This window comes from Thunnus thynnus, chromosome 24 (genome assembly GCF_963924715.1).
Source record: "Thunnus thynnus chromosome 24, fThuThy2.1, whole genome shotgun sequence".
Lineage (NCBI taxonomy): Eukaryota > Metazoa > Chordata > Actinopteri > Scombriformes > Scombridae > Thunnus > Thunnus thynnus.
In genome coordinates this window covers 767,481-786,622 of record NC_089540.1, presented here as the reverse complement: position 1 = coordinate 786,622, position 19,142 = coordinate 767,481, and the positions used below count along the sequence as shown (strand labels likewise).

Genomic DNA, 19,142 nt, shown 5'->3' with positions numbered 1-19,142 from the left:
AAAATATTTGGCCCTACATGATAGCTGTAGTTTTGACTTTCATAGTTTGCATTAAACCTTTACATAATTTTTCACAAATCTATTGTAGATTTTTAAAAAATGTAAGGCTCATGAATATCCTGATGAATATAAGCTTGTTATATCTAAAACTGCCCACAGGTTACCAGGATACAATGGTTGCACCATGCTATTTGAACTATGAAGGTGCTGAAATTAAGTCTAATTAACCAACCAGAAATTAAATTTAAATGTGTGAATTCCAACTGTAATTCCACAACTTTAGCCTATTGGTTTAACTGTCAAGTTTGGGTGGGGTTAAACGTTGATTGTGATTGGATGCTAGCTGTGAGTGTGGAGTGTTACACCAGTAGTTGGTGTATGGAGAACAATGTAGTAGAAAAACGCTGGTGAGAACAAAACGCATATCATATTATATTTTTGTTATAATCTTTGTTATAGTCAAATGACATGTTTAGACTTGTAGAGCTGAATATAGGCTGTTATCAACATTTTTAACTGGCTTACTTCACACATTAGCTAGCTGGGGTGCTAGCTATTAATAGCCTAAAAGCTTGGTTAGGCCTAACCTATCAATATTGCTGGTGCTGTGCCAGATTTTGTAATCACATCTCAACCCAAACCTGTCTGGCCTATGTGGACCTGTGTGTGAAGCAAGCAGGGAACCTGTGTCCGACCAGTGCTGATTTTGTTTTAGTTTTTTTGTATTCTCCTGTCTCTCAGCCTTGCAGACCAATGTCAGTGAACAGGCAATTGTGTCCCCATCTGAAGTTGGTAAGTTGGTCTGAAGTTGCTTTTGAAACAAACTATATGTTTCTGTAACCATGAAACAACTCTGTGGACTGGTGAGTCAGATGTTATGGATTTAAGTAAATCATTTGCAAAATGGTTACCAGTCATCTTTATAATGGGAGCTTGTGGGGACAACAACCATTCATTGGTCTTTAAGCTTTACATTGTGATCTGGACTGATTTTGCCTTGTAGACACTGTCAGTGACTCTAAATTGGAGGAGTCACTGATCACCCGTGAGGCAGTAACAATTATCCTGGATATGACCACTAAAGTGTTGTTGGGGAGGCCCTCTGAGTCCACCACTTCAAGAGAAGGTAGTTTACACACCCATAAGTTATAACAATGTTATGTAATACACAAATGTTTATTTGGTTTAATGTATGTTGTCACTCGGATTAGGTCTGTAGTGCACTAGATGAATGCAAGCCGTCTGATGAACACCTGGTGCCTATCTTTGGAGAAACACTCACCTGACAAAACCTGTAGACTCTAGGACTTCAGAAAGACATGGAAGGCATGGTATGATGTTGGTGTTGAATTAACCTCCCTCAGAGGTCATATTGTACATGGAAAAATACTCTTGCCTTTTACAATGAGGCTTATCAAAGATCTTCCCAATTGTCCATTAAATATAGGGACATACTATCACACAACATGGACATCTTCAATTTTGTTAGTCATTTATGTCTACTAGTTGTGTTTGATAAATGTGTCCTGACAGATACTGAATACCAGGTTCAGGTTTATATCTGCTGTTGTATCCGAAAAGGTTAAAGTGAAATGTAGAAAATATAGAAAAAACTGTTCAGCCAAATGGAAGGTTGCATGCATGAATGCTGGATGCATGATGAAGCAAACTAAAGTATTACCAATTGCATTACAGGACCTCAAAGTGTGGAGCGCAACGAGTTTCAAAACTGTTTTGTGGTTACCACCTACATCACAGAACCCTTTGTCTGATTGTCCAGTAAGTGATATTGCAATTATGATGTGACATTCTTCTGATACATGTACATCACAAGTAATGCAAATTCTCTGTTTAAAGTCAGACATCTGTGACCATGATTTTGTCACCCTTCCCTCATGGAAACCTCAGAATTGGATGCTGTTAGTAAGTGAAGTTTTGGCAAGAGTGACATGTCATGGAGTTATCTTTTATTGTTATTCCTCTTGTACTTTTGAAAGTGACTTGTTTAGCTTTCATGTAGGCATGTATTGCAGGCTAAGCTCTCTGTGAATGTTGGGACTGTTTGCAAATTATGAAGCCAAAGCAAAGGAAGCTTTACGTTCTTGAATCACTTGGTTCATTCAACCTTATGGGATATAAATACTACTACTACTACTACTACTACTACTACTAGTAATAATAATAATAATGATGATAATGATAATAATAAACTTATATGGTATAATTCATGCATAAAATGCAGCACAAAGTACTTAACATAAAAGCAGACTGCAACAATAAAAACAAGGGAAAAAAAGATAAAATTAAATTAAAAATAACAGGATAACTAGATAAAACAACTGTCAGATTAAAACTTATAACTTCAGGGGAAAGCCATGGTAAAAAGGTGTGTCTTAAGATTTCATTTGAAAGTGTCAACAGATTAAGAGCCCCTCAGACCCTCAGGTAGACTGCTCCAGAGTTTTGGGGAGTAATTAACGAAGGCTTCGTCTCTGTGCCTTTTTGTTCTGACCTCAGGAACAGTCCAGAGGTTTGAGCCAGAGGATCTAAGAGACTTAGGAGGCACATATGTCTTAACCATGTCAGATAGATAAGATTGGGCAAAGCCATTCAGTGATTTAAAAGTAATAAATATAAAGGAAATTTAAAATTAATTTTGTTAATGACAGGTAACCAATGTAAGGATTTTAACATTGGAGTGATGTGGGCTCTCTGTCTGGTTTTCGTCATGTGCTGCTGCGTTCTGTACGAGCTGTAACTGACCAACTGCTTCCTTAGACACACTAGACAGAAGAGCATTACAATAGTCTAGCCTGCTGGAGATAAATGCATGTATTAACTTCTCTGTGTCTGCCTGGGAGAGAAACAGTCTGGCAATATTCCTTAAATGATAGAAGGACACTTTATTCACATTTCTAATGTGACATTCAAAATTTAGGTCAGAGTCAATGATAACACTAAGGTTTTTAACCTGTTCCTTGGTGTTAAGTGTGAATAATTGTAGGTGGTCAGACAGTTTTTCTCTCTCTTTTGCTCCGATAACTAGGATCTCAGTTTTGTCTTGATTCAGCTGTGACCACATACAGGTTTTATACGAGATAATGTTTAACAGCTCTTTGTGTTCTACTTTGCTGTATGGCATTTCTTTTTAAGTCATACAGTGGTTCTTTTCTTTTAATCCCTAGTGTACATGATTAATGTGAACTAATGTTAAACAGCTCCTTGTGTTCTACTTTGCTGTATGGCAGTGATACAGTGATTTTGTTCTACTAATCCCCTTTTATGTTTGATCCTCTGAGAATAATGGTGGCACTACTAGCAATTGGTATCTGTCCTAAATTTTTTTGAAATACTAAATTGAGTGTGGTTGTGTCAGTGCATGTGCATTTGCTAACATGGACATCATTATTCTCATTTTTTAATTTGTTTTTGTTGTTTAAACCATGCAGTATATTAAGGACAACTGGTTGACATTCCTGAGTGGTGTGAAAGGGCTGAAATTGATCACTCTGAATTAGAAGGACTGGCAAAGAATATTGATGGCAACCAGGGAGGGGGATCCGGAGGCCCTGGAATTCGTCCTTTATTCCTTCGATTTGCAGGAGGACATGGAGTTCTTCATGAAGGTATACACTGATACTGATGGCTACCTTGTGATTGACAAGTCACTACCAACCAAACCATCTGATGTTTATGAGTAGTGCAAGTCCCCCACCTTCTCTTTTGCCACATAGTTTAGCGTCCCTGTCAGCTCTCACGGTGGTGAGTCTGAGTCTGGGAATGTCCACGTTAGCATCAGAAGTGTTGCCGGTTAGTCATGTTTCTGTGAGACATAGTAGACTGCACTCCCCGTTGGTCGTCTGATTTTTAGTTTATTATTTTTTTTAGTGATTAGTTTGTTGGCTTTGTTCGCCAGCGAGTTTACATTCCCCATCACCACAGAGGGAATAGATGGCTTATATCTCCTGCATTTCTCTATTTGCCAAGCCTTTAGCACCGGCTCTACATCCCCTGTACCTGCTCCTCAGGATTAGGTTGCACTATGCCAACGTGAACCTTTCATTGAAGTGCTAGTGGCTCTTCCCTTGAATAAACAAAGTTAATGCCACTCGCTTGCATAAAAAAACCCACCATATCCATAGGATATACAGAATACACACTAAACATGCAGTAGAGAAACAGGAAGAGTAAGAAGAATCAAAAAGAGCAGCAAAACACTGCAACACAGACAGAGCTACTGGGTAGGCTGCCTATTCATGTCGCTGCTGGAAGCTGTTCTCCTGTGTACTCCACTCAAATAAATACGATTGGCCAGTCAAAGTGAAATGAGTTACAATTGTCTTCTTAATAGTCCACGTGATAATACATCATTTCTCTTAGTTTTTCCATACAGTCTGCGGTTAAAGTCATCCTCATACATGTAAACAAACTGACGTGCACAGGTGAATATGCAGGGTGTTTTGGGTAGTCAGCAAGTTGCAGTATGTGGTCCCCTACACAGTTAACCACAATGGCTACTACAAGCGGCTAGTTTCTGTGTTTACTTTAGTTCAGACTCAGAAACAAAGTTCTGAAGCAATTCATGTAAAAATCATGTTTATTTGGAAAGATGTCGATATAATTATGTGATAAATGTCTTTTTGTGAATTGCCAGAATCTCTGTAACGGAGCTGGAGAGTGCAAAATTAGTATAACACATAGAGCCACAATGGCCATATTTATGGGAAATACATCAGGTTAAAATAAACCAGAATTTTCCTTTAAAATCAGATTTTCAGTGAGCACAGAGAAACTTTCAGCAGATGGATGTAAAAACAGCCTTCCAGTGTCAAAATCTGCACATACATCATTCTGCACTGTGAAGCTCAAACATCCAGTTGTAGGAACAAGAAGAAAAACACATTTTTGAGTGGAGAGGGGCTTTAAGGATAGGTTCATATTTTTAAAAATGTATCAATCATCAATCAGATCACAATCATTCCTCATGTTTTCCCTTCCTAATGCTTTTCTAATTTAAATCCACAGTCCTCCTTCTGTGCAAAAATACATTGAACTGAAGTTAAACAGGGGAGAGCAGGGGGAGTTTTTGTTTTTTTTCACTCCCGGCTGAACTGAGCAAGGACAAAGCCGTGGAGCCGAGCCAGTTGCGGTGCAAAACAAAACACACAAAATGAGCAAAAGAAGTAAAAACAAGTCCATATACTGACAGTGGTTGCAGAGTGGAAGCATGGAAATATAAAGACAAAACAGCTGATGTAGAAATGTAAAGACAGCACAGCAATTGATCAGGGAGTGGGGTCCAGGGGTTTGGAAAGGGCCACCCACCGTAGTGCACAGCCCGGCTTCAGAAACACCTGTAAAGTGCATGAAACACCAAAGTTACCGACTGAGAACTACACCTGAATTAAAAATAATGCAAAAACACATGTACATACCAAAGAGAGTGAAGGTGCAGCTTCCCAGCAGTGGGAGGAGGAGAGCCACAAAGCTACAGCTCAGTCATTATCACAGCAGATCAGAGACCAAAAAGAGAAAGTTGTCACATCCTGCCAGGACATTCTGATATGTTTACATTCTTTGTGTTTTTGTTCTCTTGAATTCCTTGGTTGTCATTATTATCAGATGCCCTCAGACTTTTTCTGTTTTGAGTTGGACTTTTTGAGAGACTTTCTGTCAGTTGGGTTGCCTTTATTGGTCGGACTGTGCTTAATGTGTTTTTGGTTTTCTGATTTCCCTGTGTTTTCTCCTCCTGTGTTCATGTGCTCCTCCTCTCACCTGCCCTGCATTATCCTCGTTAGCCCTGCCGAGCTCTGTGTCTTCCCCACACCTGCCCTGTATCAGTCTCGTCAGCCCTGTCCTGCTCCCTGTGTTTCCCTCAGCCAATCATGCCCAGCCTGCCCTTGTGTCTAGTCACCTGTTCCCATTTCCTGATTATCCCACTAGAACACTGCGCTCCCAGTATGCAGGCTTACTGGTGGTCCCTACAGTCTTTAAAAGTAGAATGGGAGGCAGAGCCTTCAGCTATCAGGCTCCTCTTCTATGGAACTATCTACCGGATTCAGTCCGGGGTGCAGACACCCTCTCTATGTTTAAGAGTAGGCTTAAAACTTTCCTTTTGTAAAGCTTATAGTCAGGGCCGACCAGGCTCGCCTTGGATCAGCCCTTAGTTATGCTGCTATAGGCCTAGACTGCTGGGGGACTTCCCATGATGCACTGAGCTCCTCTCTCCTCCTCCTCCTCTCCATCTGTATGCATTCATGTAACATCAATGCATGTCACTAACTTTGCTTCTTCCCCGGAGTTTTTTGTGCTTTCTCATCTCACAGGAAAACCTGACCCCCGGGCCGAACCTTCGCGGTCCTTCACAGTCCTGATGGCATCCTTCCCTGGCTGTTGCTGCTTGTGCTTGTTGTTGTTGTTGTTGTTGTTGTGAATGTTTTTCTTCTGTCCCCCCTCCCCCTTTTCCTCTCTCTTTCTCTCTCTCAACCCAACCAGTCAAAGCAGATGGCCGCCCACCAAGAGCCGGGGTCTGCTTGAGGTTTCTACCCGTTAAAGGGGAGTTTTTCCTTACCGCTGTCGCCAAGTGCTGCTCATGGGGGAATTGTTGGGTCTCTGTAAATTAAAGAGTACGGTCTTGACCTGCTCTATGTGAAAAGTGCCTTGAGATGACTTCTGTTGTGATATGGCGCTATAAAAATAAAGATTGATTGATTGATTAGTTTAGTTTGTATTTAAGGTCTGGTTTTCAGCTGAGTCTTTGTTGGATCCTCTGTCCTGTCCTGTCCTGTCCTGTCCTGCGCGCCCCGTTTCCTATTCTGTCAGCTTTTGTTTTGTTGCTCACGCCAAATAAAGACGGTTTTCTTCAGCCCTGCTTTCCGGTCTCTGCATTTGGGTCCACTCATCCCTGCTACTTTGTGACAAAAGTTAAATTTAGCTGGAGGTCAGATAAAAGCAGTTTAAAGTTAGCAAAATAAAAATTAAGCCAGCCTACCTTGGCACAAAAATACATTAAACAAGGGCTCGAAGCGGGGCAATATTACTTTGGGTCTGCAGCCCTAAGACGAGCAGACCATGCTGCAAAGCAAGAGAGCAGAAGCAGATATAACGCCAATAACACACACTCTGAATGTGCAGTATAGAGATACGACAGAAATACACACCTTACAATTGCTGGGAGACCAGATAGCAAGGAAACACGACAGATGCCAGTATGCCAAACTTTGCACACGCCAGCTACATGGAATCAGGCTCCAGAATGAGGCAGGAATGTTCATCCGAGGAACAGTCACCTGCCTAGATATAGCACTGAACGCATCACCAAGTAACCAGCACATAGCTGATTCATTGAATCTACCCGGTGACAATTTGATGCACTGAAAAAGGGAAAAAAAAAAGGGAGAAAAGCCTAATCTGCCACATTAATATCAGTTTTCAATGGTCTCAATTAGACAAACCAAAGTGTGTCTTTCATACAGTGTTTCATATAAATCATCCCTTACAAACTGTAAACTCATAATGTCACAATGCGCAGAAAAGCTCACTATGTATCAGTTAATAAAAGCTTTTGTTTTCAGTTTTGTTTTCCATATGCTTACTAACTCTATCAACAGTTGGACAGATATCAAAGTAGTTATTTTACAGTGTTCAGATTTTGTTCAAGAAATATTTTTCTGGTAGCCTGGTTCCAGACCTCTGACTCACCGCCCACATCTCTGATTTTTTTCCACTGATTCAAATAGTGTGTCAGCAGTTCAGTTAAATTGAAATGGAGGTTCGGTCTGATTATCAGGCTACCTTTGAGGGATTTGAGCATCTTTCTCTGATGTTGGCTTGCAAATGAAAATGTCAGGTGAATACAGATTTAATATATTCATGCCAGTCTCCAGGCAGCTGAAAAGCTAGGAAGAGCTGCAGTATTTTTTCTTTATCAGTAAGTTAGTCAAACCCATAGTTTGGAAGCATACCAGGATTTATGTTGCTGAAACAATGTTGCACTGGGAGTTAAATATGAATCGATTAAGGTATTGATCGCTATGGATTTGGTTGCAGAGACAAAGACAGAGTCCAATTAGCAACAAGCATTCCTTTACTTGTTAACCATCTCTCTGTGATGGCTGTGGATGGTTTACAGGAATAAAATTAAATACTAAAAATGTATTTTACCTGATAAACTGATAAAATTACAGCAACAATACACACCTTAAAGGATGAAGCTGGTAATTTTCTATATATTTTTTTTTATTGTCAACAAATCCCATGTGCAGATCCACACCAACAATAAGCTCATCTTACTCACAAGTAGAATCAGTATATCAGTTCATTGCTGGTTTGGCTCTGCACATCAGATTTGTTGACAATAAGAAAAATATAGAAAATCCCCAGCTATATCCTTTAAAATAAACTTCTTCAACCAGACTAATTTGACAGCAACAAATATTATGCCATACAAAAACAAACCAACAAATAAAAAAAGGCTGCTGAGATCAGACTGTTCTCCCTGGCTAGTCTTGCAAAGTATTTCCTCACCCAAAATATATTTTGCCCCAAAAAAGGTTTCAAAACTAAATTTGGTGACATTTATTTTCAAAAATTATAAAAGATGTGGGTTTGGCTCATGAAATGAAATTCAAATGGCATGTGGCTGGCTACCATGTGTTTACAAGTAAGCCTCAACAGCATCCTCAATAAAATAGTCAATGATGATGTTTCATAAATCCATGATAACACAAGATTGTAGACTGTGAAAGGCCTAGCATTACTGAGGAAAACTTGGAATGATTAAATTACATCTCATAATAATTAGTTGAGTTTTCATCATTTCAATTGTTTTTATGATTTATACATTCTAAATAACCTTAATCAGATTTTCTATACATGCAACTACAGTATATACAGTATATGTATTAGTCTTGGAATCCACATTGCCCTTCAGAGGAAGACCTGCAAGCTCATGTACAATTGGTATTTAAAAATATTTCACAGCTTTTCCTGCTTTTTAATATTCCTGCATTACAGTAGACACAGATGGGACTAGTCAAGTCAGTTTTATTTATATAGCACCAAATCACAACGTTTTTCACATAGAGCAGGTCTAGACTGTACTCTTTAATTTGCAGAGAACCAACATTCCCCCATGAGCAAGCGCTTGGCAACAGCAGCAAGGAAAAACTCCCCTTAATGGGAAGCAACCTCAAGCAGAACCGGGTTCTAGGTGGGCAGCCATCTGCTTTGACTGGTTGGGTTGAGAGAGAAAGAGGGAGGGGGAGAGGGGAGAGAGAGACACAGAGAAATAATAATAATAATAATAATAATAGCAGCAGTGGGTAAATATGACAAATAACAATAGTAGTAGCAGTGGGCATCAAGCTGGACCATGGGGACAGCAGGTGGTCCGCAGCCACAGGCAGTAGGTGGTCCGTAACCGAAGGTCCACACCTGCGAGACGAGAAAGCACAAAACTATGGAGAAGATGCCAAGTTAGTAACATGTGTTAATGGTACATGAATGTATACAGATGGAGAGAAGGAGGAGAAGAGAAAAGCTCAGTGCATCATGGGAAGAACCCCGGCAGTCTAGACCTATAGCAGCATAACCAAGGGCTGGTCCAAGGCAAGCCTGGCTTGCCCAAACTATAAGCTTTATCAAAAAGGAAAGTTTTAAGCCTACTCTTAAATATAGAGAGGGGGTCTGCCTCCACTAAAAACTGGACTGGACCCAAACCGGACAATAGTTACACAGGAGAGGAGCCTGATAGCTGAAGGCTCTGCCTCCCATCCTACTTTTGGACACTCTAGGAACTACAAGTAAGCCTGCATTCTGAGAGTGCAGTGTTCTAACAGGGTAATAGGGTACTATGAGCTCTTTAAGATATGATGGTGCCTGACCATTACATGCTTTGTGGGTGAGGAGAAGGATGTTAAATTCTATTCTGGATTTCTATTCTGGAAGCACATGCACACATGCAGCTGCATTCTGGACCAGCTGGAGAGTCTTTAGAGACTTGTTAGGGCAGCCTGATAAAAAGGAATTGCAATAATCCAGCCTAGAAGTAACAAATGCGTAGACTAGTTTTTCTGCATCTTTCAGGATGTGCCTGATTTTTGCAATGTTACATGGGTGTAAAAAGGCAGTCCTTAAAATGTGTTTTATGTGGCAGTTAAAGGACATATCCTGATCAAAGATAACTCCCAGATCCCTTAAGGTGGTGCTGGAGGCCAGGGTAATGCCATCTAAGGTGGCTATATCATTAGATAATGTGTTTCTAAGGTGTTTAGGTGCCAAGCACAATAACTAACTGTTTTGGCTGAGTTTAGTAGCAATAGCTTTATGTCCTTAAGGCACGATAGGACTTTAGTTAACTGATTGGTTTCATCTGGCTTCATTGATAAATATAATTGGCTATCATCTGCAAAACAATAAAAAAATTACAGAGTGTTTCTAATATTACCTAGAGGAAGCATATATAAGGTGAACAGGATTGGTCCAAGCACAGAACCTTGTGGAAATCTGTGTCTTTTGCGTGCATGGAGGATTCATTGTTAACATGTACAAAGTGAAATCAGTCTGATAAATAGGACTTAAACCAGCTTAATGCAGTTCCTCTAATGCCAATTAAATGTTCCAGTCTCTTTAATAGGATGGGATGGTCAGTGGTGTCAAATGCAGCACTAAGATCTAACAAGACAAGTACAGAGAGAAGTTCTTTGTCCGATGCAATTAGGAGATCATTTGTAACTTTCTCCAGTGCTGTCTCTGTGCTATGATGCATAAATCCTGACTGAAAAACCTCAAACTATTGTTATGTAGAAATTCACACAACTGATTTGTGACTGCTTTCTCAAGGATCTTAGAGAGAAATGGAAGATTAGATATAGGTCTTGGCCTAAACACCTGGATCAAGAATAGGCTTTTTAAGAAGAGGTTTAATTACAGTTAATAATTACAGCTACTTTAAAGGACTGCAGTACATAACCTGCTAATAAACACAGATTGATCATATCTAGTATAGAGATGAATTGGTATGAATATTTCATATCATGACCAAAATTATGATGGTTATCAGTATATTGCGGTATTGTTAAAATGTACTGGAAAAGTACTGATACACACACTGAAATCATTTCACCAAGTTTTAAATTGAAAACCACAAATAATGCACTATACACTTTTGTTTCCATAAACATTAAAATAATAACATAGCCAATACCTTATGTTAACATACGAAAACCATTTCAAATGCGCATTAACATTAAATATGGCAGCATTTGGCCATGAGTGGTGACTGCACTTTTCTCTGCAGCAAACTGGAATGCCTTTCTCGTCTACTATATGTATGTACTGTATTCCTGTTCTCATTAAAGGGGCCATATTATAGCCATTTTTCACAAATTAACAGTTCTCTGGGGTCTTAAACAAATTTATCTGACATGCTCTGGTCAAAATACCTCAAGGATCTTCTCATCCTGTCTAAATAGCCCTGTTTAGAATGGGAATAAACTTAGATTTTGCTGTGATTTAATTTCAATAAAAGGATCAAAAGGATGCTGAAATAGCTACATAATGATTTAACATTAAGATGTTTATAATTGATGACAGCAGCTGAGGTGGTGTGTGACTCCGGTGTTAACTTAGCTCTGGCTATGTTGAGAGGTGAGGTTGAAGATAAATCCACTTAATCCCAAAAGTTTCAAAAAACAAACTCCTTCTGCCGGTAAAGTGCTCTGGATGAGAGCAGAATCGGGTGTTTATTCCTCCAGAAGATGAGACAGCAGCAGCAGCGATGTAGGACTATTCAGCTCTCCTCCCTGGCCAGCTCTCTCCTGCAGAGCTCACCAGGGCTCAGCAGCCATCTGTCATCAAGCAGCAGCTCTGTCCCCCAGTCCAGCCCTGTGATATGCACAAATTTTTTGCCCTTAGCTTAGCCTTAGCCTAGCTTCGCCCATGTGACCTAAGAAGGGGCATCAAATCTGAATGGCTTGTTGAAGTACATGAGTACAGAGCAAGCCAGCCCACACCAAATTGACTGGGTGGTCTTATCCCATTGTTTGAGTGTTAAGGCACATCAGAGACCCAAATACATGCACACATGCACTGAAAAAGTGAGTTTTTCATAATATGGCCCCTTTAAGCTGTTGCTTTTTTTTTTTTTTTTTTTAACTTTTTCTTGTTGTTCAGCAACATACAGGAACTCCTCAGCTCCAGTCAGACTGAAAACAGTTTTGTGTAAAACAATACATTGGACTGTGTTGGTGGGAGCGTGTTGTCTAAAGTGCTGGTGAGACAATGAAATACAATCCAGCAAGTCCGGTTGGGGTAACAGATAATTGCATTTAAAGGCTGATCAGAAAAGCATTGCACAGTGGTTTGGAATACTTAGACTGGATTTTACAACTCTGGAAAGTTATCACACTGCAACCCTGTTTACTAACAGGCACATGTTGAACGTGTCTGTGTCCATCCGAAAAAAGTATGAATCTAACTGCATGCACATCGGCAAGACCACAGATGTCCATGGATATGAATGCAGAAAGCATGAATTAGCTTTGAATTAGTAAAGTCCTCTTAGATGGCTGAAAATCTCTGGAGTGCTGTCATTGCCTTCCACCATGTTTTCATTGAAGCAAAACAAACCCATGTTGCATGCTGAGCCTATGTTTGGGAGACTGTTGCTAACTTTGGTTGATGTTGGACAGTACTTACCATGAGTTTTGTGCTGTAATCAAACACAATTTTAATGATAATTAAATTTGAAAAGGCAATACTAACCATCAGGAATTCTACCATGGTTTATCATGACACCATAGAAAAGCCCATACAATTTCCTAAGCTATTTGGAACCCTGATTAATAATTAAAATAATAACTATAACCAAAATAACCATATCAATAGTTAGTTACTGTTGAAAGATTTTGGAGTTCTTTGCAGAGCAGAGGTTTGCAAAATTCACTCTTGTGCAACATTAAACAGACAGCATGTCTATGCAAAAGCATTTATTTAAAAAGAAAAAAAAAGGTAAAAACACAATAAGTAACACAATATGTAATCTAGCTAGTGAGGCTGTATACAGATCTGTATGTTTGTGTGTGAGTGTGAAGGAAAGCAGGCACTAAAACCATGTGCTGGCTGGGACAAAGGAAAACTACAAACATTTTCCTTTGTTCTGTGAACAAGGGAAGACAAAGGCACTGCTGCTTTGTTGAGCTGGTGATCCATGGGTGAGTCAGGCTGACAAGAGCTATGGCTCCAAGACTAAATGGTACAGGCTTTGCTGGGCTGTCCGTGATCCTACCATGCAGGCTGGATGGCCAAAGTTGCTTTGTTCAGTCTTTACGGAGTTAGCGGCAAGCTAACTCTGCTTCGTGGCTCCTGTGCTTGTAAAATCAGCCAGCAGACTTGTGTAGTAGCCGCTGGTGCTAGATAACTTGGTTACTGATCTTAGGTAGGCTCTTGCGTCTTCTGCCATAAAGATCCATGGTCCATGGGTGCACTAATGAGGGAACGTTCACCAAGCGTTGCTTGTGCCTCTTGGGATCCAAATGAGGGCTGGTGAACCACTTTTGCAGGCGGTGCATGTGCAGCAGCCCCAATGACTGGATGACTGGATGGCCAACGACCCTGAGCCCCAATACCTGCATGACAGTCAAAGCAGTCATTGCTGCAATCTGAGGAACACAAGCTTGTGTCACAGTGTTGTGAAGACATAAGTTAAAATTATTTTTATGTTATAGCCTATGAAGTTATTTATAGGCCACAAAGAGATTTGTACCTTGTTTTGTTTAAAAAAAAAAAAAAAGCTGACAGAGAATGTGTCTCATTGGGCCATTTAGCCAGCAGCCTGCACTTGTGCACACTGACAAATACCTTGGTGGATTTTGGGAGACAAAACATCATTTTTTGGCTGCTGAGGTGCTGTCCAAAGTGTTGAAAGGTGCACTTGGTAGGTGTGCTAAGTGCTGAAATAATTGTCCCCCATCCTGTTAAATGGTGTGTTCATAAGCACATACATACACATGCATGAATGTGCGGTAAACTTAAGGTTCCCAGTTTGGGGGTTTGAAAATAAAATCACCCAACTACAGTAGCTAACGGTGTGGAGCCGTGCTTCCAATTCACTTAGCCTTGCCTCCAACATAGTAAAAATACTACATTTATTAGATGTGCCATTATTACTAAAAGATGCAGAGGAATAGCTAAACATATGACACACCAAGCAAGAGAGAACAGGAGAGTGAGAGGGAGAGAGAGAGAAGCCATCGCTAGCTGCTAAGCTATAGTAGTTAGCAGATCTGAATAGCATGTAACCAACTGTGGGATTAGCGAGAAGTTGCTAAAAGAAGGAGAGAACTAAGAATGCTTGAGCAGAGCTAGTGTGAGTTTAAATGTACAGCAGGTAATTATCCGCAGTAATAAAGAATATAGCAAAATTAACTGAGTTGAGAGCAGCAAAAGCGCTATCCGGCAATGAGATGATACACTAACTGCAGCACGTCAGCAGCATGTCAGCAGAGAATCGCGACTTTTAATCCTGCCTGTCACACACTATGAACAACAACTTTCAAAACAGGTTTCATTTAAATACCACTTGCCAAGAATAGCAATAATTCCCTGTGGATTCAATCTAGGATGTTGTGTCTTGTGTTGTCCACACTACACATCCAATCAGGATGATATTTCAAATGCTCCCCTCTAGATCAAATGCATTGATCACTTTGCTTTGTTGTCAGTATGCTTAATGAGCAGCTATATTGTTTTCTGGAACAAGTGGCCTGTATTGCTTATTAATTAATCTGGAGCTGCCATCCTTTGAGTTCAACATACATTCTCAAAGGTCGCACTCCAGAGAAGCATCTACACATATTTGTCAGCTAATCACCATTTAGGGCAGAGATTTTTAAAAGGGAGACTATAAAATGCCACATGAAATACTGAAGCTTTTCATCCACACATTAGGATTGATCAATCTAATCGATCCATGGCTGTTTGAATGGGTCAGGTATGTACCTCTGACATTTCCTCTCACATAATTATCCCACAGAACAAAGCATCTAAATAACAATTAGGCAGTTTGCATTGAGAAGCAGAGAAGATGCAGGGTGAAACTGCTGTGGGCAGAGGTTTGTGTATTACTTAAGTGTAACAATGATACTTTCCTTTATACAGTTTCAATGACGCTTCCACTTTGTGGACTGAAGGAAACAATGCCATTGAGCATAATCCACACAGTAATTACATTTCTTGCAAAACAGATTAGGAAAAAGCATTTAGTAATATACTGTACATATGCATGCTTTTTAGGAGACAGGTTGAAATGTGTCAGTGGTTTAGGACATGTTTAGCCCAAACATGGAGACACAAAGTAGGCAGCTACACATTTCTCTGTTTTTTATTTATCTGTCTAGCGTCGTCAGGCTAGGCTAACCCATTGTTGCTAACTTTGGAGCTAACCCCCACTTTTCCAGCAGTTGGAGAAACAACAAACGTGACTTTTCATGGTCTTAACAAGCTGCAGCATTTATTAACTGACACACTGTGGTCTGCACTGTACATTTACTGCCAGACTGACAACTTACTGTTAACCTTTTCCTCTGCTCTGCCCGCATTCACCGTTAATTTTTCTGCTGCATGCTCTCTCGCTTAACCACGCACTCGCTGCAGTTTCTGAGGCAACGACACAGACGATAAGTCACGTTTCGAGACAACGCTGCTTAGAGGCTGCCAAATGCTATTGATTTGCGAATGAATGGATATTTGGCATTATTTTTGACATTTAAAATTTTTTTTTTGTACTATTATAGGGGAAACACTGGTATACCTGCTTGTCATGTTTCCTGACTGCTGTGTATTCCAGCAGACATTGGATGACTGGCCAAGTCAGCCAATCACAGGCCCAATACACAGACAGATAAACATTCATGCTGAATCTGATTAGGAGCTGACATGTAATTATGAGAAAACAATGTTAAAAATGTAATATCTTTGCATTATGAGATCAGAATATCACAATTGTAAAGAATTAATTAAGAAATCTCATAACATTGAGAAAAACAATTTCAGAATTCATATATATATAATTTAATGCAAGTTTAACACCTTTATTACATGTGATACAATCTCTTGTTAAATGATCTTTTATATTAACATTGCTGTAGGAACTGACGTGACAGTTGTGCCAGTTGAAAAGGAGCACGCTCAGTTTTAACTAAATCTTATGTTGGTGTTTAGGCTAACTAAGTGTGACCTGCTTATCCACAGAGCCTGGTTAGTCTGAGGTTAAAAACAATCATGCACACAATGTAGTAACTTAATTAATGCTGTTGAATGAATAATCCCTCCACTCAAATGAATGATCTTTGCATACTGTACTATGTACTACTACTGTACTGTGCTCTTAGATTACCTAATTCCTGCTCTTGTATTCACAATTTGTGCACACATGACATTAAAAAATATAGTTAACATTTTGATATATTTATGGGATGCCAAATGTAACAAAGTGGGTGAGACCACGCCATTTGTTCTATTACACCTTGATGTATTTCTTTACATGCTTGTCATTTATTTGTTTAAAACAGTATAACATCTTGTTAGAAACTTGTCTTTGGTTACACTGGTCTAAATAAAACATTTTTTTTACTGATTCAACAAGCCTGAGTCTGCCTCTCTTCACCCTCCTTGACGCTCTGGCTAAGAGACCCCACACCAAACATAAAACAACTTTGTTTAACAGGGAAAACACCAAAGTATATCCATGTTTCTCCATCCACAATCAGAACAAAACTGCATTTAAATCAAATGGTTCATTAAGACTAGATGGTCCATGGCCTGACAAATGTCACTGTTTGAACCCTTTGCACCACATTAGGCTACACAGTGGTGTATGTGCAGCTAACTGATAGCCGTCAGAACTGGCCAGTGCTGCTGAAACAATAGGCTGGTCCTCACCAGAAGAAGAGAACAAGAAGAGAACTACACACCGTCACTTTTGTTTTATGTCTTCTTCTAATGCTGTCTGTTCATCAGACAAGATCCCAGGACTTGTCCCTTGTCACCCCATGAGTAAATTACAAAAAAGTTGAACATCTCATCCCATGGTGTGATTAAGACTTAATGACAGACATTTCTGATGTAGGTGCTACTATGTTTGTTGTGAGTCCTCTCTCAGTACTTAGTTCTTCTGCTGGATTCTGTTGTAAGAGAGATCTTGATCTCAGTTTGATTACCTGATAGAATAAAGATTTTTATATGCTTAAGATTTTTTTGTGCCTCCCACTGCAGTTGTAACAATAAATAATGGGAAAAAATACAATATACACTTTGCATTTCTGCACAGAATCACAGTGTCTGTCTGTGTCTGTCTATGTTTGTATTCATTTTTCAAATCTGATCTTTGGCTGCCAAATATATTGTGAGAAGAAATATGCAAAGCAGTAGAGAATATGTCAAAAAGCCTGGAACACAACGCTTTAAATGCAGATTTGATCAAATATGCATTACATTAGTGATGGAATGATGCACAAAAGTTGCCATGGTTTAACATGCCTTGGTTTGAGGTTCTGGTTCAGTGGGGGAACTGAGAGAAGTGATATAATGTATGCTGCTGCATTCATTCCTGTGAAATCTCTATTCATTTTCCCATTGACAAGTGCAAGCTAATTTCTCATGAATAATTAAAGAGTTAGTTCCGAGGTTATTTTGGTGTCTTTGATCAGGAGTATGACACACTGCCAACTTCTCTCACACTCGTTTACAAAGCTTAATCAAACTACATTATCTCCTGTTCCCCATGAAACATCTAGAGACTCTCCTGCCAAGAAAAACAAGATCATCCGTCATTTTCACAAAAGCCCAAAAACATGTAAAAAAAACATATAAAATATTTATGTTGAAGTGACAAAGCCCTCAAGTGGCTAAGCAAAGGAGGAAGTAGTGTGACGTTATTTTAGAGCCAAAGAGGGTCCACACGGGGGTGGGGAGGTGGGGGAGTGGGGGAGTCAGGATCGCTTGTGTTGAAGATAGACTTTAACACAAGACACAGCGGTTAATTTTCTGTTTCCTATCAACAGTCAATGTTGGTGTCTTTTAACCATGACCGTGATTGTTCCCTAACCTTACCTAAGTGTTTATTATTGTAACCAGGGCAACAAAGGCCTTCTTACCACATTGAGGTAAAGGTTTTAACCCAAACCACAATGTTTCCTTAACATTAACAAAGTAGTTATCTGAATCCAAATCATGATCTTTCATTAAGCCTAACCAAGTTTTTGTAAGATCAGAAAACGGTTATTTTCTGAAACAGCAATTCAGTTCTATTCATACTGGCATTAAACCTGGAAGATGGAAATAGTTTTGGAAAATTAAACTGATAATTGCCTAATAATTTGCCCTAAATTAAAAACAAAAACAGCAAATACATGGAAAGATGGTGACATTTCCTCTGAAAAACCAAATCATACTGCATAGCATACTGAAATCACTGGTATGTAAATGATTGTTTCCAGTTTTCTTTTCATATAAAGTCACCTATCATTTAATTTAAGGTTATAGGCCCACCATGGTGATTAGTCAGATAAACTTGCAACTTTAATTTATCTTGATGCTAAAAAAAAAGATACAATCAAGACTACATGCAGACTATTTCATTAAAAATTTCAGATATATTCATATTCAGCATTGGAGGAAAGGAAATGTCCAACCTGCTTCAGACTAGGTATTTTCTATTTTGTTTAAATTGCGGAGAAATTACTGGGTAATTATTTGTATATTTATGTAAATTTTCCAGAACAATTTCCAACTTTTTTGGCACTTGATTTGGATTTCATTTTAGCCATAGAGAAATGACAGGGTAATTATTATTTAACTACCAGGCTGTAATTTACAGGGTCATTGAAAACACTTATACTGTATGTGTCGTTCTGTAGGCCATGGACCAACAATGTAATTTGTTGGGAGGACTTGTTAAATACAGCAACTTGTTGTGTGCCCACTTTTCCACATATATTTTCATTATTTTAATTATCACTTAAATCCTCCGTTTTGCTCATAGTTGTTCTTTTGGTGTAAGCTTCAGCTGGATTTTTTTTTGTTTTTTTTAATCTTAATCAAAGGAAGTCTAACACCATGCCTCTTGGCCTGTTTAAATGCCA

The 19,142-nt window shown here is 39.3% G+C and overlaps 1 long non-coding RNA gene across 1 annotated transcript; it reads left to right on the top strand.

Moving 5' to 3' along the window:
* Positions 1 to 315: 315 nt before the first annotated feature.
* LOC137177045 (uncharacterized) lies at positions 316 to 3,669 on the top strand. Its single transcript, XR_010925939.1, has 6 exons — positions 316 to 407; positions 742 to 792; positions 1,004 to 1,126; positions 1,212 to 1,331; positions 1,696 to 1,779; positions 3,450 to 3,669. It is a non-coding gene; the product is annotated as an uncharacterized lncRNA (long non-coding RNA).
* The last annotated feature ends 15,473 nt before the right edge of the window (positions 3,670 to 19,142 follow it).